Genomic DNA, 21,955 nt, shown 5'->3' with positions numbered 1-21,955 from the left:
CAAAAGTTTTACAAAGTCCCTTATTTAGACAGTAAGGGGAGGGAAGTCTCCCATACACAGAACTCAACTTGTTCATTCTGTAGAATAATAAGGGTGTGAGGGGGCAGGGGGGCCCACAGGTGAGAGACCATTACAGAAAGCTACAACAGCACAAAGAAATGACAAAGCTAGTATAAAAAAGAAACCAGACAGCTGGTGACCTGAAATTTGTTGCATCTCTGCAGGGACACAAGTATAACTATGAACAGGTCCAAGCTTGCATGCTTCTGTGAAACTGAGCAAAGTATGTGTGTAGAAAATCCTTATATTCTTTGGAGACCCGGCATTGAGATTCTTTAATTTTGCATTATTGTCTGTACTAGATTACTCCTCCAGGGGGGCCTGGAAATCTCCTGAAATTACAACTGATCTACAGACAACAGAGATCAGTTCCCCAGGAGAAAATGACTGCTTTGGACTCTTTGGCATTATATACCAATGAGATACCTCTCTCCCAAACCCCCCCCCCCTCTCCCAGGGTCCACCCTCTAAAACTCCAGATATTTCCCAGCTTAGAGTTGGTAATCTACTGGTATCCCTTCAAGGTCCCCGTACCACTACTGGATATCACTGTTCTGTCATTAGTATTAAGCAGGACAATAGGACTTGAGCCAATAACTTGAGAAAGAACACTGAAGACTTATAATGGAATCTATGGCCTTTGTTAATCTAATATCCATGTCTCCAGTCAACATACATAAAGTACTGTAGAAAGAAGTACAAGAAGCTACTGGATACGATGGGACTGAATCGAAACCCCCTCCCCCCGAATTCTTTTAGGCTCAGACAATAACAGATTAAAAAAAAAAAAAAACAGAACAGATCCTAACCACTATTTAGATCTTCAAATGTTTCTGAATTAGTATCTTGGTTCAAGAAAGTACTGGGAACAAAACTTAAAATGCAAGTTCTGTATCGGTGCCTCCAAAGCTCAAGTAAATATACTGTGGGGTTCTGGAATATGCTAGTGGTAGGTGGTGATGCAGCAAAATGGCCACCAAAGCAACTGCGTGGCATTTTAGCAAGCAGTTCTGTGAGGGGAAATATCACTCTAAATTTTTTTTTCTAGATCGTTAACACATTTAATCTTTTTTCAAAAGATGTCAATAAACACAACCTATAAAGAAACAGAATTCTTCATTTCATCTTTTTTACAAATGCAGATGACAAATGGCCCTCAAAATAAAGATATCATGTTGACTTTCTCTGATCTATACAACTGTAAGATTCTGAACAATTTATTTTATTACTCCTTGCAGCAAGGGAGGGGGGAGCAATGACAGACAGAAGCCACACCCAAATCACCACAAAAGATCACTAGGCACTCTGTTAAAAAGTGCAAAGTAGGGGGTTGTTGTGCCTGTTTCTATTAGTTGGAGGGGGGAAATCCTGAAGAGGAAACAAGTTGCAAAAGGGTTATTTTTGAAGCCATCTCCCACAAAATAAGAGGAAGATACAAAAAAGACAAACAAATCCTTAAGAAAACTTTACTGTCATCCCAGCATCAGGAGAGCTCCCAACACAAAGCCCAATACTGCTTATATAGGACATGGAAATTAACAGCAGTAATGCTGCAGTTTGAATGTACTCTGCCAGCAACAGAATGTCCAGGAGTATCATTGCCTTAGTCTGGACTTTTCTGCTGCTAGCTGGGGTGACTACGACATTTGCAGACATCACAACCATTTTGTTTATGGGGAGAAAAAAGATCAGTGGGTCTTTTAAAAAGTGTGCTCATTCTGGTTCCCTCCCTTGTCTTGTTCATATCTTTATCCACCCCACAAGAACAGCACAGCCAAACTCTGCTGCATTACAGCTGAATAAAAGTATATTTAGGAACCATGCCCTTATCCTGCTGGATCAACAATATAACAAATGGATATTGTTATAGACACATGGTACCTTCCATTTTGTGGCCTCAACCTACTTCATCAAATGGTGCAGTCTTAGTGCAGTGAAACAATTCCATGGTTATGAGGGAGAATTTCGGCCTCAGTAAAGACTCTCTGGTTCTCCTTATTAAAGGAAGGCTGTTCTCAGCTTTCCTGGGAGACCAATCTTATCATGCCCACTTTGCGGAAGAGAAAATAGAGGCAAACAGAAGGGAACAAATTAGTTCAAGGTCACAAAGCTGAGCCAAAAACCAAACCAGATCTTCATAGCCTCCTGATTATGTAATTTTTTGTATCTCTCTCTGAACAGCCAATGACAGAGGCACTAAGTATTTAATAGTTAAACCCTGATTCATAAAAACAAATCACAAACACAAATGCCCCTCAAACCTGTTAAGGAAACTTCCTCATCCCTAAACATTCAAAAAGGTCTCTATTTTGTAGAACAGAAAGGACTACACAAGGGCCTATATTCCGTTACTTATGAATCCAACCAACACCCTTAATATATTAAAGTACGCCATTATGGAGAACCAGGTGAGAAGAAGCTGATATGGAACCCCTAGTGGCCACATTTAGAAAATATGTCTGTTTAGATGGCGCTGTCAGAATGAATTTAACCTAGCATATTCTCAACATACCCATCTGCATTAAATTCTCCCTGCTCCTGCCAGCAACAAACGTAATCTCAGCAGTGAATCCAACCCTTCATCAGAGCGGCCATCACAGTTGGGTCTCCTGTTGCCTCCTCTGCGGAACAAGCACTGCAGGATGCAAGACTGCCTCCGGAGGAGTCAGCTCTGCAGAGCAAGGTTTCACACTAGGGGAGGAGGGAAAGAGAGAAAAGTGATGTATCTACAATTAAAGAATGTTAAATTACGCATAACCCTTGACAAAGGAAAGGTAAAATGGGAAACAAAGGTGCATATGAACAGATAAGTTGAGGGGGTGAATTTTCTATGGTTCCTTGCCTTCCCTCCCTTCAGGCATTATGTTTCAGTCTTTCCAGAAATGGCTCCCTTGTTATTAGTCCTTCCTCTTGAACTAGCAAATGCAAACAGCAGATAATACCCATTCACCCATCTAGTAGCTTTAAAAACCTACTGGCAGGTACACATCTTGTAACAGCACTTAAGAGGCAGAGTACTCTGAAAGAAATCAAGATGGAGAACGAAAATGCATCTGATATGGTTCTAAAGCCAGCAAACGGCTGCTCAACAACTGGCTGTACTTGACTCCCTCATTGCCGGTGAGTCACACATATGAATCCTTCTACCATTGTAAACCTTTCAGATCATTGGAGCATTTTATGAGAAAACACCATGCAAAACACATCCTCCCATGTTTGTGATAACGCCAGTTACTGTGAACTCCAAGATGGGTTCCAAAGAGAAGAGAACATAGACCCCAGCCTTCAGAGTGGAATCATTTTACTGGAATTGGTTTGCAGTTGTCTAGAATATAAACATGGATCACTAAACAGTTAAAACAAATTCCAGGTCTACCTTACATTCTCACCCTAGATGTCAGGTTATTCCCCCTGCCCCAGTCTCTTTTATTCTTCTCAATGGTCAAACTATGCTTACAAGTCACCATACAAGTCTCCACCCCCTCATTAAAAGAAACCAACAAACATAAAAAAGCAAACTTTACCACTACATTCTGTTTTATTCTAATCAGTCCAGTAACAGAACCAACTTTGAATTTATAGCGATGTAACCTAGATCACACCTCTACTTCTAGCCCTATTTAGATTTTTTACAAACATGACAGAGACCCTCCCTGCCCCACAGGGTTACAATACAAGTAAACTGCTTGCGTCGAGTTCAAGTTCTTCCACTCACAGACAGAGGTAAACTCCCACCAAAGACTCTTTTTGTTGTCTCTTCTGAAGCCTATAATAATGTCACGTCATCGTGGTTTGTCTCACAGCAGCCGGAAACATGCCTGTCACTAATGCAACTCGAGCCACCAGAATGTTTTGTTTTTCCTTCTGCGTCACTTGCATCAGTAATAAACTGAACTGATCCCCAATTGTTAAGTTCCTGCTTTTTGTTTTTGTTTTTTGCTTTACTCTTTAAATGACCAGCTCCTAGGATACGGACTCATTCCACACTGCTTGCTTTAAAGGAGGGTGGGGGGAAGGAGGGAGGAATGCAAACAGCCGATATTTTAAGTCACAAACTGTACGGAGCCCCTTCTAAAGCAGGGGAATGGAACATTTAGAGATTTGATATCCTGGCTCCAGCCAATCTGAAGCAGCTTTTCACCTGCCACTGCATCTCCCTCCAATGGAAATCTGTGTTTAGAATAAGAGCCCTCCCCAGCCAATCATGTGCAAGCTCAGACACTCAGTTAATGATGCAGCAGTACAGGGAAGACTATCACATGTGAGCTGGAAGACTGCCAACATGGAGACACGGAGAGAGCAAGGTAAACAACTTTCCAACACTGAAATGATGACATTTAATTTCTAAACGCTATCTTTTCCTCTTAACTCAGACCCTTGCATCTGGTCTGGAGAGTCACAGTGTACCTGTCCCCTTTGATGCCTTTTAAATCTAACAACATACCTAACAAGGACTACTGCGTCATCATTTGCCACTTTCTGAACTATGCTATGTAACAACTCATATTTAAAAATCCAGAGAGTGTCTTGTTAGCCCTTGTTCCAACTATTAAAAGTATGTGTGTGGGGGTGCTAGATAGCAACCTCTGTGAAACTACCACACTCTTTTCTCTCTTTCTGAATCTGCATTAGAGCCACGCAGTGACATTTTACAACCTGTGCTTTCATTCCAACGGTCTGACGCAGGACAAAGCAGCGATATCTAGACACAGGAAAATAACCCGGGGTTAAGGATTTAGAGATCTGGGGTGGCAAAGAAAGACACCCCCCAAAATACACACACGCACACACACACAACAACAACGAGATGGTCAATTCAATACCCCCCCTTCCTCGATCAAAGGATACGTACGTAAAGAAAAAGAGGAACCGTGAGATCAGTTTGTCTACACCTGTGCAGTCCTCAGCCCTCTGTTCACTTCGTCGCAGGATAGAACATTCCAGAATTTTCCTCCTATTAACCCTTCCTATGCCTGCCCCCCCCCCCCCCCAATTGCGGGATTAACTGCGTTGCATCTTTCCCATATCGTCAACGAACAAAACCGCCGGTATGAAATTAGTCCCCAAATAATATTTCTTTTTTTAAAAGATGCTAGATGGCTGAAAAAAATCATGCTCACAATGTTGTTATTACTTCTCTCATGATCTGTCTGTCTCTGTCTCTCTCTCACTGCAGCAGGGCTGTTGCTACTAGACCTATCGACAGAGCTTGCTCTCTCTCTCTCTCTCTCCCTCAGAGCTGTGTGACGCAGCTCAAAATTCTCCAGGCTGCTCCTTGTGTTTTAACAGCGGAACTGCAGCTTTCCCCAGAGAGCCGATGCCAGCAGTACCAGGGCCGGACCAACGAAGAGAGAGAGAGAGTGTCACTCCCAGGCTAAGCACCCAAGTTATTTATATCACTGTGTTCCCTCCTCACCTTGGTTTCTTTGCTTCAGTTCCAAGCTTCCCTTTTCTCATGTTCGCATTGTCAGCTTCTTGAGGCTCCCCCACAGTTACACTTACTAGCTTAACTCTTTTGGGGCTGGCTGTCAACGGTACAGTCTTTTAAACAGCACAGATGAAAACAGAGCAAACTTTGTGTCCTTTCCCTCCCTGTAATTTATAAAACAAAAAAGCAGGTCCATCTCAATCCTCAGAAAAGACAGATCACATAGCAATGCATTACTCTTTTGGTTAACTCTTTCAAGGGATAGAAGGCACATTTCAGTTTTGAGCAAAGAGAGCTGGTGCACATGCTTTGAACTTCTATATTTTTGAGAGCTATGGGCGGGGGGGGGGGGGGCGGAATGAAGCCCCCAACTCCGCTCAAACTCAGTTTGGAAATGTGGTATTGAGGGGAAAACATTTCTTTCCAAATGAGAGAAAAGATCAGAGAAATGTGAAAATTCTGTGGCTCTAAAGTCTACTGGCTTAGGTCAGTAGCAGTGCTAACCTCAGGAGAGGAATATGTACAACAGCTAACAATTTCAGCATGGTCTGAAAGCAGCAAGTAATTTTCCCTCCAAAACTGTTCCTGAGGGTTTATGTGGAGTACTCTGACAGCAACCTAGATGTTAACAGCTTTTACCACAGGGTTAAAAGCCCTAGCTTTCCCGAATGTGAAAGAAAACCATTAAGAGCATTAAGTACAGTAATCAGTGTATGACAAGTGGTACCAGTTTGGAAAGAAATTAACGAGAAAAAAAATATGAAAGACTATCCATTTTATCCATAGAGAAAAGGCAGCTTGATAAGAAAACTGCAGAGACCCCTACATCTAAACAAAAACTTTCCAGCCTTTTAAATTTTGCATGGTAAGACTGGCCACACAATTTAGATTTTATAACAGAGCTGAAATATCCAGTGATTTCCCCTTCCCTCTTCTTTACAGATCTATTTTAGAGTCATTCACCGCCTGAAAGTGACATCTGTTGGGCACAGATGCAAGAAAGAACAAATGCAAACTTCCAAATGCTAAAACATTGTGCACAAAGATGTGGAGCCCAGAATGCAAAGAAAAGGAAGCACAGGAGGAGTGCTGGACAGGGATACAATTCAAGGAACTTTCAAGGCACCAACCAACACGTGGTTGAAATTCTATGCTGCTTTTAATTAAGCAGCATTTCTTCCTACCTTTCTCTTTCTAAATGTTCTAATTTTGTTATTTTGGTTACCCCTCCTTAAATTCAACTTGAGATGGAATAGATTCAGTCATTGTGTTGTGAAGCGAAGGATGCCTATATGGTTTCAGGAAGAAAAAGGAGGGCTTCTGTCAGAATGCCTGAGAAGTTGTAGTTTGCTAGGAGAAGCTGTAAAATAATATGACAAAACTTATCCTTTTTTGTTAAAAAAGAACTCAAAACGCAGCACAACAGCAGCAAGAAGAAAAAAGGAACATTGCTCTTATACCAGAAGGAAACAACTGAAAAGACAAGGCACGCAAGGAGTTTGAACCCCAAAGTATTACCAAGAAGTAGGAAACTCTACAGCAATTCATCACAGAAAGAATGCTTTTTCACAAGAGCTTCCATTTGCATCGGACTAGACTAGAGCATGTCGAGCCATCAGAGGATGCTTCACACCCCCCCCCCACTCTGCCTGCCATGCCTTCACATGTCTTACAAGCATGAACTATTCCCAAAATTGAACTGTGCCCACATACTTCCTTATTTATAATGCAAGCTTTAATGTACAAATTATAGAGTAAAAGGCACTAGAGTGTTCCCTTGAGCTGCAACATGTTAATTGTCAGCAATCAGTATTGGTGAACAGCATTTACAAGGGAAGTTTAAGCAGCACTCATTATCCTCCAGACTCCAATGGCCCAAATGAAGGTAAACTCATTCTGGAAGAGTACTTCTGTTTCCTGTTAAATCTAGTACTGGACATGTTACACTCACTGTAGGGCTTGTGCTTGACCAGTATTAGTTTGGTGTTAAGTTACTTCTGGAAGATCCAGAAATAGTTCATTGCTGTTTCTCTAGGGTGGCTGAATAGAGGCAGCATGGACAATTGTAGAGAGTAGCTTCTTTTGTCCTCCTAGGTAGAACTAGTTGGATAGGATGCCATTTTAAAAGGTAATGTCACCCACATGCTCTTACTCAATGTAGGATAATAAGGCTTACTTTTCTTCCCAGTATGAGTTACAAAGCCAAGAGTAACAGCAAAAGGCCAATGCCACCTAAAGTGGCAATGCAAACATTAAATGTGAAGTATTTTACTGCTTAAGGTAACAACTTCAACTACTGGTATTAAACAAGATATGAGCAAAAGTTGTACCCGCCCTGCAAATGAAGAACAGTTTGTGTTCACTATTATCTGAGAGGTACAAAAATTAACACAGTGTGACACATTCAACCACGACGAACAATAATTGTGCAATAGGTAAAAGGCACACAATGATGGCAGTGTTACTTGCTATTAATAGCTAAATATAAGAACAATACCTTTATGTTTTAGCTCTGTGTAATAGTAAACTCAGTACTAACAGTTAACACAGGACAATTTATCAAATCACAACACAGGAATCCACACACATGTAGCTATCTCAGAAAACAATACCTGAGATTAGGATGATAGTTACATCAATGTGATTCAAGAATCTGATGCACTGAACCAATGCATACATGTGCAGCAATTCTTCCATCAGTGGTACCCACACTTGCTAGTGTGCCTGTGACAGTATGATAGCCCTAACTAGGCATGAGCATGAACCGAACCACAAAGCAAAATTCATATTCATGGTTTGTTCATGATTTGCAAACTGAAGTTGGTGACAGGTCTACTGTCACAAACTTCCACAAACTTTTAAAGTAGTTCATGGATAAAGAAGGGATTCTGGGTCCCTTTAAACCCCTATTTTCTGTTCCCCACAAAAACAACTGAGTGGCAGGGAGCAGGCTGTTTTAGACAGCTTCCTGCACAAGAAAACCCCAAAACCTTTAAACTTTAAAGGGACTGCACAAGACAGCTCGAAACATCGGAGTGGTGGGGAGTTGTTTTTCAGGCTCCCTGCAAACCTCATTGAAAGGGTCTGTGGTCCCTTTCAATGGGGTTTGCAGGGCCATAAACCACAAACTGGTTTGGTTCACAAATGAACTTCCCAGTTCAGTTCACAGTTCAACCAACAAGAACATTCTTCTGGTTCATGCCCAGCTCTAGTCCTAACAGCACAATGGGCTTTCCAGTCAAAAATTTGTGAGTTCAAGATACATTTTACATGTCCACCACTGCAAGTTCCTTGTAGGTACAGGAAATGACAACTGTTAAGTTGAGGCCTTGTTTAACTTAGAATCCAAGATCAAACATTACCAAGGGTGTGTGCAGCACTGAACAGGTTCCTTCCTGGGAATAACTGAGAGGTGCGGCTGATTTACACAGAACTTCTTGACCCCAATATCCATATATGACATTGCAGCAGCATTTTGACCTGATAAATCGTGTGTTATAGATTGAAGGTGCCAGGAGACTGAGAGCAGGAGAACTGTTTTAGGTAAGAGAAAAAGTACTAAGTGCAGTTATTCAACTACTTTACAGTATGTTTGGTAAAAAAGCCTTTAAAACATATCCCAGTTAACAATTACATAGCAATTACTACAGCAGAATCCCAGAATTCACAAGAGGGGAGGCTCAGCAATTTTATTTATTTTTTTAACTTCATATAGGTATGAACTCTGGATTGGATTACATAACTTTCCAGTGAGACCTATACCAGATTACTACTGCATTAACTACTTAGTGGAACTCCTTACTGAGAAGCACTCAGGATTGTTCACTTGCTAGTTTTTGGAAGCCAACACATGTTAGTGCTTCTTTCTTGCGTTGTTTTCATTGACTGTTATGATCTCACCCTCTGTCATCCTCCATGCAGAGGATATTCCTTTCTGTCTTTTTTATTGCTGAGCAGCCCCTTTTGACACACACACACACACAGAGCCTGCCCCAGGGAACTGAGAGAAGAGACACAATCACCTTTTCATACTCTGCTTTTGGTAGTTCAAAATAAACAAATGTTTATTTAAATTGGAGGAGAAAAGTGTCATGGGTGACAAGTATTGGCTGGCATTGGAGTTTACAGCTGGTCCCTCAAGTACTCAGGAGGTTGACAGTCTGCCGGCCCCCGGCCCTGATCCAGCAGCAAAGGAGGGGTACGGGCAAACACAGCTGCAAGCAGAGAGCCCAGCTGACTCTCCCCCACCAGTGGTGCAATTAAGGAAACGGCTGCACCGTGACTTAGCAGCTCGGAGGAAGGATGCATGCCAAAGGGGAAGGCGTTTGATTAGCCCTGAGTATTAGCAGAAGCTTCCCTAACTGTTAACTGGAGCACCACAGGAGGCCCATTTAGTCCTTGCTCAGGGCTGGGGTCTCTGGGGAGATGTGCGTCCACGTCAGCTGGCTATGAAACCTGAACCTTCGGCTCCTTGACTTCTGGCTATGAATGACTCTGCTCTCGGTTTGTGTTTTGGACATTGCTCTCTATTGGTTCCTATTCTGCTCTGTTGATTCTGACCTTGGACAGGATTTGGACTCAGGGCTTGCCCTGGTGGTTCCCTCTCTGCTTTCCAACTCAGACTCCAGCTGGGACTTGGTCTTTTTCCCTGCCCCAGGGCATGACAAAAAGATGACGTGGAATCCATTGTAGAATGTATGAGGTGAACAGATAATAAAACTAAGGTAACTTTCTGTTCACACAAACATCACATAATTTGTTGCCAACAAATGTTTCTGCTATTCAACAAGGTATTTAAAACTCTGAGGAGCGAGGCTTTCTTTTCAGCTTCTTTTAAACACTGAAGCATAAGTTTCTGAGTTTCACCAACATGTAAAGTTTAGAAGGCAGGACACTCAGCCAAGTTCTCCAAATCCTTCTTTATACACAAACCAGGGATCACTCCTCTTTTCTATAAGCTGTTTTCCTTTTTTTACTTGACAGAGGATGCTCCTTGATCCACTCACTCTCTTAGCTTCCTTCCCAGTCCATAGGCAGTGCTTAACTGATTCTTCATCATCAGTTCCTAAATGTTATTCCTTAACTAATTCTGTCAACTGAATTCTGTTCCAACATCCTGTTACTCAAAGGTTCTCAGACTCTATTAGACATTAACCTCAATGGTCTGTCACAACTGTATTTTGAAATAATATTTTCAGTCTATCAGTAACTGGTCTGGGAGTTCTTATAGGGCTACTAAGCAAAGCTTTCCCTTCTTAAAAATAATTTTTAAAAAAATTCTGAGCTGTGGGACTGACATGGCAGACCAAAGCCACTGCTAAATCTGGCTGCTCTTCCGGGTATGGGATAGAGTCCTGAGTCTCACTGTTCTTGCTTTATGAAGTACAAAGTACCTCAAGGACCTTCTTACTTACTGCTACATTAGAGGCCTTGAGGCAGGGGATGTAAACACAGATTTAAACCACTGGAAAATGGCTTTAATTTTGTCACCCATATGGAATTGCTGCATCTACTAGAAGTAAAATGGCTACTGCTACCTTATTTATTTCAGATCAAATGTAGCATGCATTTAGCAGTAGTGATACTTTCCTGAAAAACTCTTGCTGGATAGTATATTTTAAAATGTTGGTAACTCGAATATATACCCCAAAACAGAAATGACTTAAATTGTCAAAAGAATCCTGATTTAACAGGATTGAAAACCCGAAATCACTTACTTATCTTTCACGAATAAATCAAGGATTTTGCAAAGCTAGGTTCCTACTGTTCAAAATAAACATGTTTTTACCTGGAAGTATCATATACCTTTTTAATACATAGAAAATAAGCATTCTAAACCATGCATATTGGAAAGCTGCAAAAATGCTTGCACACTTATTTTAGCAAGTACAAGTAATTGCACACACAGGGATAAACAGCAATAAAACTGAAGCCTGGAACGGAACAGCAGGCATTAATATAGAGAACATGCAGTCCTAGCAATGCTGAGACAATGCAGCACCCGAAGCCTCCATTTTAAGGAGACAGTTATATAATCACATGCAAGGAATTAATCGTAGAATTCTCTTAATTTATATATATATATATATATATATATATTTCCTGTAGGTACTTTATTATGATGCCTGCCACTACAACAGCATCAGTAATGGGAGCTGCACTGAAACATCAGCCTGGGCAGTGAGACAATACCAAGTCCTGCTACCCACTCTGCAGGTGACTAAATGATAGGAAGCTGACAGCCTGTATAAGTAGGAGAGCAGGCGAACTTCTGAATCTGAGAAGCCACTAGGGCTAAATAGAATTATTCCATGATTAGCTGCTAAGATCAGAAAGCACTGGGGTGCCTCATATCATGGAGGTACACAGAAAGCATAATTGGTGGTAGCAGGGATTGCATTGGTAAAACAGAAATAGCCATTCTCTGTGCCTGGCATTCTGTACTTCATGAGTCATGGAAAAAACACAAGAGCTGAGAGAGAGAGGAGAGAGAGAAAGAGAGAGTTAATATCCTTGCCTGATTTGGTTGCTTAGCACAAATCTAGAAGTGCAACAAGCTATACCTGGGGTGTGTGGAATTAGTATGTGCATTAAGAGTCTGTAGATCCACTCAGAGCTGGATCGGGGGAGGGGGTGTTGGCAGAGGGAGTAAGTCGCCCCGGGCACCGCAAGGGGGGGCAGCAGCACTGCAGCAAGTCATGTGATGCATCCAGTCCCCCCCAACTCTGCCGTGCCACTCATCTTCCAGCTAGCCCAGCCGCCTGCTCCACCTGAACCCCACCTTGCCATCCAGGCAGCAGTTGCCCTGCCCACCCAAACCTCTGCCTCAAGCCACCCCCCCCCAGTGTCTACAGCTGCCAGTAGAGTCGAGGCCCGACACAGAGTCTCACCACCTGCCTGCTGCTGGCTGCTCCCTGAGTGCCTCCAACCATGCTCCAGGGCAGGAGTGGAGTCTGCCTTGCTGCCCAGGCAGCAGCCACCCAACCCACCTCACCCAAACCTCCTCTGCATGCCCCCCCCTGCATTCACAGCTGCCCGGCCAACACAGAGCCTCTCCTCCTGCCTGCCAGCTGTTCCTGGTGCACCTCTAACCACTGCCTCCACAGAGCAGGAAGAGACATTACCCCCCTGCCTCCTTTCACAGTGTGTGGTTCTTCTGACTTTTGCAATGGGTTAGCGACATGCATGGCATCACACTGCCTTCCTCCCCACTTGCTAATAGCAACACCTCTAGGGGGGGAAGGTTGCTGCAAGGGGGGGAGAGCTGAAGAACAAAACAAGCAAGAGCACAAATAGGAATGGTGCAGCTGGTGTCTTTCACTGTATTTCTGCAGTGAAAGTCTTGCATTTCTATAAGGACTGAATTATCTTTTAAACAAATCAAAAGGCTAGAGGGATGAGTAACATCAACTTCCATGTGAATTCTCATGTTTGCATGAGATCCTTTGGGGAATTATTTTAGAGAAAAGATTATCAGTCATGCCCCCCCCTCACAGTTTTCCTTTGAGAATTCTCTAAATAAACTGTAACTTGATTGCTTTAAATGCACTGCATGGATCCCCACTGTGCAGTCCTTTTATGCAGATGTTGGGGGGCAGAGAGGGAAATAGGAGGGCAACTGCTGGAATTGCAAAACTGCTGTTCATGTATTATTTCTGTCCCCAAATGGAGATGCTCCACTGCCTCGGGTGGATTCTGTTGCATTCCCCCTCCATCTCTTCACTGTGGAGCTTGCTGCAGTCTGGCCTGGTTCTTGTTTGATTCTGGCAGGCACCATATTGGCACATTTTCTGATGTTATGCTTTTTTTTTTCTTTTATTGTTCGGGTGGGTGACTGAGGTAGCCTGATGGTCTGCTGCTGGCTGCTGCCTACGCCAGTCTAGACCTTTCCCAGTATTAGTCCTGGCTTAGATTTTTTTTGCCTACAACTTGCATCAGCATGGCCAATGGCTGGGGCTGATGGGAGTTGTAGGCAAAAAACATCTGGAGAGCTACCGTTGGCCACCCCTGTACAAAACAATTGTGCTGGATGCGAATTCACAGACACAATCATGGCCGTAAGATAGACTTTCTAGTGGCCTTGACTGCCACCTCATAGGTTCTCATATATGACTGATAAGCTGTTCTTGTCACTTTGTCACAAGCTCACCACCACTCCCTCTCTAGCTGTCTGAGCCTCTGTTTCATCAGCCTTAGCCCTGGAGTGTACCAGGGTGCCAGCTTTGAATGGAGGTACACAGGGTGCCTGGGAGCAATCTCACTGATGGCTGTGGTGAGCCTGTTATGCCAGGTCTTCACTAGTTCATCTAAAAATCGCCAGGGGGGGCAAGGATCCCGTAGAGCCATCTGAAACCGCACTGGGTTCATTTGGCTCCGTGGGCGAGCTAAAATGCGCTCACCGCCCAAACAGGGTCGAAGTGGAATATTCATACGGGCCTTCAGGGCATAGTGGTCCGACCATGGCACTGCATCAGCAGTAATACAGTCCACTGTCACCTCCGCCACAAAGATCAAATCCAGCATGTGACCAGTCAGGTGGGCGTGGGTTGTTACATATTGAGAGAGTCCTAGTGCTGCCATGTATAGGGCAGGGGTGGCCAAACTGTGGCTCGAGAGCCGCATGTGGCTCTTTTCACACATATTGTATGGCTCTCAAAGCCCCCACTGATCAGCTTGGAGAAGGCATTTTCTCTTTAAATCACTTCGCCAAGCCAGGTGGCAGTTTGGAGAATGCATTCAAAGTTAAAGTTGTTTTCTTTCAACCACTCCCTCCCCCATCTATTTTCCTGCCTGCCTGCTCTCAAACATGATGTTCATGTCTTGCGGTTCTCAAACATCTAATGTTTATTCTGTGTGGCTCTTATGTTAAGCCAGTTTGGCCACCCTTGGTATAGGGTATATTTGGTTTCTCTTTATATATGCATCAGGGTTCCCAGGTTCCCCAGCCACCAGCAGGGGGTGGGGGTAGGGTTGCCAGATCCAGGTTGGGAAGCTCCTGGAGATCTGGGGATGGTGCTAGACAGGACAGGGACTTCAACAGGGTGCAATGCCACAGAGTCCACCCTCCAAAGCATCTATTTTCTCCAGGGGTACTGATCTCTGTAGTCTGGAGAGGAGCTGTAATTCTGGGGGATTCCAGGTCACACCTGGAGACTGGCATCCCTTTGTGCATTAATTCAACATATACTGCTGTAGAATGTGTGCTTAAACCCCACATTTATCCTCCAAGTACTGGTCCTTGGTTCCATTTGTAAAATGAATGCATGTTGCTTCTTTCTTACAAACAGATATACATACGTACATGCACAATATACACGCATTCACTGTAATCTGTGAATGTGGTCTCACAAATTACAACAAACTGCCACCAGTTGTCATTCCACCTTTTCCTTTGACCTGCATCATACAAAGTATAGACAGTTGTGGGAAAACAGAAAACTCTAGAATTTATAGGGCATTCTTCTTTGTGGCACTTGCAACAGCACAACTCCCAGGTCACCTCCTCAGCCCCTGCCCAGCATGAACTGCATGCTGAAGACCAGCTGATGTAAGGAATGAGCAGAGAGGGGGATCCAAGTCTAATCTGTTGAGGATATACTGGCACATCTATAAGATCCATCAGTGCAGGGCTCAGGTGCTGTCCTAAATGCCATGTTTTCGAGGATGGGGCTGTCAGTGTCCTGGCTATCTAAGATTAATAATACTATTGGAAGCAATTGTATATACACATACATAGAGATTCATTTTTTTTCCTTAATTTTATCATCATCATCAATTGCATTTTGGAGTTGTCTAATCTCCACTGTTGTGGGTCTGTAGGCAAAGTACAGAATTATAAAAACAATAAAAACCATAAAGCCAATGTCAAGATGTGTAATATCCCATGTGCTATTAGAATGCTGTTACTACATCAATGTATGGCATAGCATTTTATCACCAATTCTTGGTAGTATTTTAGATTTACCTGATTCACACAAATTGCTTTTTCTGTTCAATAACACTGCCGATGATATTACTGAAATTGTGGCAAAGTTCCTCCAAGCAGCTCTACTTATAAGTAATACAATGGTAAACTAAGCTATTTTATAATGATTTAATGCATACATTTTAAAGAATAGAATTGAAATATGGAACATGTTTTTGTACATGTGTATGCTTCATTTCTGCATTTCCTTTTATCCTACTCTTATCATTACATCAGCTGGTCTTCAGCATGCAGTTCATGCTGGGCAGGGGCTGAGGTGGTGACCTGGGAGTTGTGCTGTTGCAAGTGCCATAAAGAACGATGCCCTGCACTTTTTATAATGCCAATAAAGACATTTTTGTGTGTAATACATAAATGTAAGATCAAAAGGCCCTCCCATTTCAGGCCTGCGGGTGCCTTGTGGATATGGGGGGGAATGGGGGATATATTAGTTATAAATGCTGATATCAGGTCATCTTCACTACACATCTCAGAATGTTGGTGCAGAATAATTGATCTAGTAGAGGAGGGTCCCCAACAGGGTGCCCACTGACACCTCCCGTGGTGCCTGCCAGATGTTTTTAGAAAGTGGGCAGGAACAGGTGGGGCACCTGTTCAGCAGGGCTTCTGTTTGGCCACTGATTGGCTGTGCAGGGGTTTTTTTAATTGCTTCAGCAGCAGGATCCTCACTGTGTGACTGAAGGAAGGCTCTGTGTATACAAGAACAGGTTTTAAAACAATGTTCTTTTAAAAAGGCATTTTGCCTGGATCATTGAAGAGTTAATATTCAAATTATGTATAACCATACTCCCTTATATTTTGTAATTGCCTCCAACTCATGCAGTAGCGATTTACTATGTTGTTTAAATGAGTTGTTCATTATAGACCTATATTACAAATATTGATCATATATGTATATATAAAGGAAAAATACTAGGGGGTGTCATTTTTTACTCCCCCCCCCCCCAATATGTAGATCCAGCCCTGGATCCACTTCTTCCAGTCCTTTTGTGGCCAGCCTACCAAGCAAATTGATGGAGGCACAGCACAAGGAAGCTTTGGGGCTTAAGGGGGTTGGTACTACAAAGTCTGTTTTTTACTTTCCCCCCTCTGAAACTCACAAGAGAAATTCTGTTTATAAAAATATTGTTCCAGATCTTTAGAATTTTGGCCAGTTCACAATCCAGATCCAAACTCGATGGTAGATCAGGGTCTCACCCTACCAAGGATGATGGAGGGTGCTTAGCAGATGTGTGGAGTGAAGGATCAGTTGAATCTGAGTGTTGAGGGGCATACAGATTCTTGATTCAATAACCATTATAATGGTCATGTTCTTGATTGCCATAGGGGTCACATCAGTCATAATATTGTAATGGATCAGAATAAGAAGACCCACATTCACATTCTGTCAGATCTGAGTGAAGATGCAAAGGCCTGGGGAGGGGACCCAGAAAAGACATTTGTTTTTGCCAAAGCTTCCTGAAAAACTGCAAAAATGAATTCTGGAATATTTTCTTTTGCAGAGATAAATAACAAGCTTATGACAAGGTTAATATATTTAATCCTCCAATATTATTCCAAAAAATATGTAGTGTGAAGACTTTTATGTAAACCTAAGCATCAAATCAATGCAATTCCTATACATTGAAGATAAACAAATGCTGGAAAACAATTTAAATACTGAGAAAATAAATACTGAGGACACAATTCTAAAATGCAAGACTTTTTTGAGCAGGTATGCACAGGAATGCAGTTCTGGTTGGCTTGGCATCAGGAGGTGTGGCCTAATATGCAAATAAGTTCCTGCTGAGTTTTTTTAAAAAACAAAAAAGCCCTGTGTGAAACAATGGCTATATCATGGAGTGTGTTCTAATCTGCAAATGAGATCCTGCTGGGCTTTTTCTACAAAATAAGCCCTGCTAAAATGTAAGATAAAAATGCTATCTCTGTCTCTAGGGGGCAATGAAGATGTCACAAGAGAAAGAAAAAGGTTTCAGTTTCCTTTTACCTTGTAGGTTTCATCGTGGAAGTATGGTAGATGTTTGTGTCCTCTCAGCTGTTTGTACTATGGCTTTAGCTGGAAGGACCAGTTATGTCTCACATTGAAGTGAATTGTTGCACAGAGCATTTGGAAGGCACAAGCATGTGGTCATCAGAGTTAAGAGATTTCCATCCCACAGGATGTACCGTACATTTCTTGAATAGCACTTTCTGGGCCATCTAGGGGCCATTTGCTCTATTTTTGGGGAATGGGGGAATAATTCTTCAAAGATAAAATAAACTGTGTTCTGATACCAGATCTACAGCCTCGGGGCCCTTGGGGCAACACCCCCTCTCGAATGTGCCCTACCCCCTCCTGGCCATCTCCCCTGCCAGTCCTGGGAGGGGAAGGGCACCTGGGGCAATTGGTGATGACCACACTAGTTGCTAGGCCCTCCTTCCCCACCACCCTTGCAGCTGCCAGCAGGAAGCTCCACATTTGGCACTGTCCAACCATGAAGCTGTGCACAGATAGAAAGGAGGGAAGGAGGGAGCCTGCGAGAACTACGCACATGCCGGCAGTCAGACAGCGTATCTATTTAAACTGCATGTGGTGCACTGCCCTCCTAGAGAAGGAAAGCCCAGCAGATGGGCAAATGAGTACACTGATTTCCTCTTCTCTTATCCAATGGACAGCACTCTCCATCTCTCTGCTCTGGCAGGCAAACAAGTGTGGTGTTCCCCTCCAGAATATTTTTGGTAGGGGTGCAAAGATCAGGAGCAGGGAGCTTAATTATTTTACTACTAATTAGATTAGTAGCTAATCACCCCTACTGAAAGTTTTCTGGCTACAGGCCTGCCTGATCCCTTGTTGGAGATGACACCTCTCAGCAGTGGCAGAGAGAGAACTGAGGGAGGGATGCCCCTTTCCTCTTTTCACACCAAAAAATGTGGAAACTCTGCATGAGGGAGGGAAGTGCATTCTGCTTCTTGGGGCTTCAGAAAACCTCCCTGTGATTGACCTATGTGGGACTGCACAGGTAGCACAGCGGTGAACAAATCTAAACTGCAAAATCAATTGATTTTTCTATAGCCCTTACATACTTGGATGCTTGTTTACAGATTAACTGTAAATGGTAAACTGATATAATTTAGAGCAGGGCTTTTTGGGTAGAAAAAGCCCAACAGGAACTCACTTGCATATTAGACCACACCCCTTAAGGGGTGTGATATAATTTAGAACAGGGTTTTTTTGGTAGAAAAAGCCCAACAGGAACTCACTTGCATATTAGACCACACCCCTTAAGGGGTGTGATATAATTTAGAGCAGGGCTTTTTTGGTAGAAAAAGCCCAACAGGAACTCACTTGCATATTAGACCACACCCCTTAAGGGGTGTGATATAATTTAGAACAGGGGGTTTTTGGTAGAAAAAGCCCAACAGGAACTCACTTGCATATTAGACCACACCCCTTAAGGGGTGTGATATAATTTAGAGCAGGGCTTTTTTGGTAGAAAAAGCCCAACAGGAACTCACTTGCATATTAGACCACACCCCCTTAAGGGGTGTGATATAATTTAGAACAGGGTTTTTTTGGTAGAAAAAGCCCAACAGGAACTCACTTGCATATTAAGCCACACCCCCTAAGGTCACCATTGTTTCGCACAGGGCTTTTTTGTAGAAAAAGCCCAGCAAGAGTTCATTTGCATATTTGGCAACACCTCCTGATGCGTTCCTGCTCAAAACCCCGCCCTGCTTTAGAGATACTGTTCATTAATGTGAAGGTGACAATGTCCTAAAAGGAAAAGCTTGTAGAGCTACTTCTCTATGCATTTTGTCAAAGAAAGTACAACCAGAAAGGAATTTCAACCCAGAAAATGGGTAAAAAATACAGAATGAACACAGTTTTCTAAAGGTTGTTCCCATACAACTGCTTAGAAATTATATTTATTTGGGGTTAATACCTATCCAAATATTCCTGTGCATTTATAAGGACTACTATAAATTGATTGATTTATATTCTTGTTGTTTAAAATTCATACATTCACATCCTTAGGAAACAAAAGTCCAAAAGAAAGAGGAAGTTGGTGCAGCAGCAGAAAGAGAGAGTTAAGTCACAGTTATGTAACACCTCTGCTGGGACATGGTCAGGGCAGCAGACAGCTTGCTGATGGGCTAAAAATAGAATAATACCAATTACAGCCACACTTGTACTTTTTCAAGGTTTCCTGTTTCATGAGCTTTCTCTTAGTTCATGAATTGAGAAGGGGAAAGGGGAAAAAACCCAGATGCAGCAAGAACCATATTATTTTTCTTTTAACTGAACAAACACAAGGTTTTTGTGGAATTAAACAATAGTACATATTCCCCTCTGCCCAGAACTATGTTTGTGGGCCATAAGGTTTTGGACCTCAGTGGACATCAATGCGCAAAATGAATCAAATTAGAAGGAAAATAACATTTTTTTTTGGGGGGGGGGGTTATTTACCAGCTGCAGGACCATGAGCTGCTACCATTTCCCCAATTTGTGGTCACTCTTGGATCCTGCTGTATTACCCTGGATTTCTGTGCTACAGACAGAAAAGAACATAAGAGAAACCATGTTGGATCCGGCCAATGGCCCATCCTCTCCAATACTCTGTGCCACACAGTGGCCAAAACTGAGCTGCTGTCAGGAGGTCCACCACTGGGGCCCAAACTCAAAAAACCCTCCCACCTTAGCTCCCCAAGCACAAAGAATACAGAGCATCACTGCCCCAGACATAATGTTCCATCTATACCTTGTGGCTAATAGCCATAGATGGACTTCTGTTCCATATGTTTATCTATATAAGAAATATTTCTTGCAAATTCCCCTTAAAGCTGCTAAGAGCCATCATGGGCCCAAACAAAAATTCCACCTGAGCTTCCCCATATGAACCTGATCCAAACCAAACTTTGTAACAGAACAAATCACTCTGCTTGCTGTTACCATAAATCTAAATAAAAGAGCTGGCCTGTCTGTCCATCTATGGAAGGCATAAATCATCAGAGAACAAAGCTAGGAGACTCAAAATTGGCCACTGGCTTCAGGATGATTGTGGGAGTTCCAGGGCTAAAACAGAACGGCATGGGAATATCCTGGTCCAGATTGAGGTACACTCCCATGCGATTTACAGTGGAAGCTAAGGATCTCATCAGAAAATAATGCAACATATTTGAAAACTGGCCACCAACATTAGAATGATAGAAATTGCAGTGCCAAAAATAAAGGGAATTAGAACACCATGAACCAGGTTATCTTCACATAGGCAACATGTAACAAGAGAACTTTTAAGCAACCTGTTATGTGTCTCTGATCTGCCATCGGTGGTTGCTGGGTAATACACTCTCAACCAGACCTACCTCACAGGTTTACTTTGAACATAAAATGGAAGACAAGATCAGATTGGGAAATTTCTGGAGATTTGTGAAGTGGAGCATGGAGAGGGTGGGTTTTGAGGAGTGGGAACTCAAACAGGTACAATGTCATAGACTCCACCCTCCAAACCAATTATTTCTTCTAGGAAAGCCATTGTTGCCAATCTTCACATGAGGCCTGGAGATCACTCAGAATTACAACTGCTATCCAGATGAACAGCTATTCATTCCCCTGGAGAAAATGGTTATGAGGTCACCCCACTATCTAGTGATACTCCTGTTGACCCCCTCCCCCCCCAAAAAAATGCCACTGATCAGGAGGTCAATAAAATGCCTTCTTGCAGGGGAGTTAAAGAGAACTCAATTGAAATCACCCTTTCTTGTTCTTGTACAAATGGAGCTTAAGCGCTCAAACATCCCACATCAGCAGCTTCCCAGGTAGTTTAGTGGGTTGCTGGGAAAAGAAGAAAGCAGGGAAGATCCACTTTCATGCTCTTCTTCAATTCATGGGAGTTTGGGTCCAGCTCACCATATTTATTTATCATTGATGCAAAACTAGAAGCAATCACAACTTATTATGTTATATTTATAGATCATGCAAGCCCTGCTACTTCAGGGCTCTGGGTGATGTACATCATTTCATAAAAACAATAAGATCATAAAATCACACACAAAAACAGTACTAATTTAGTGTGATTTCAGTGTGATTATAGATAAGTCTCAAAAGGTGTGAACGGTATGAACACATTGGAAAGATGAAAAGCAATTTTTACCTGAAATTGCCAGGGTTACAACACTATATTGGTAAACAGGTTGTGGGTAACAAGTAAGCAAACTGAACATGGAATGAAAAAAATCAGAAAATAAATCAAATCCTCTGAAAATTAAGTATCATAAGTAGAGTTTTCTTTTCTGGAAAAAGAGGTGCTGGAACTCTCAAGAGGGAAATGAAGCGGGTGCCTCTCATTAACTTTTAAACATTTTTTCAGAATGCTGTTTCCACAAAGAGATTCCAGAACTCTGTTCCACCACATTCCCCCAGAAAAAAAGCACCAATGATAAGATATATAGAAAGATCTAGCCAAACAGTTTGATAAGTTGACCACTCAGGAGAAACTTATTCA

General features: G+C 42.5%; 2 long non-coding RNA genes across 2 annotated transcripts; one reads left to right on the top strand and one right to left on the bottom strand.

The window, feature by feature from the left end:
- Window positions 1-1,946: 1,946 nt before the first annotated feature.
- On the bottom strand, window positions 1,947-5,353 carry LOC132566340 (uncharacterized). The gene is made up of 3 exons (XR_009555054.1): window positions 4,913-5,353; window positions 2,573-2,751; window positions 1,947-2,110 (listed from the first exon to the last, which is right to left on the bottom strand). It is a non-coding gene; the product is annotated as an uncharacterized LOC132566340 (long non-coding RNA).
- On the top strand, window positions 4,298-7,269 carry LOC132566341 (uncharacterized). The gene is made up of 2 exons (XR_009555055.1): window positions 4,298-4,364; window positions 6,431-7,269. It is a non-coding gene; the product is annotated as an uncharacterized LOC132566341 (long non-coding RNA).
- The last annotated feature ends 14,686 nt before the right edge of the window (window positions 7,270-21,955 follow it).

Source organism: Heteronotia binoei, chromosome 2 (assembly GCF_032191835.1).
Source record: "Heteronotia binoei isolate CCM8104 ecotype False Entrance Well chromosome 2, APGP_CSIRO_Hbin_v1, whole genome shotgun sequence".
NCBI classification, from domain to species: Eukaryota; Metazoa; Chordata; class Lepidosauria; order Squamata; family Gekkonidae; genus Heteronotia; species Heteronotia binoei.
The sequence above is the reverse complement of the archived record's forward strand: the minus strand, read 5'-3'. Positions and strand labels throughout refer to the sequence as shown.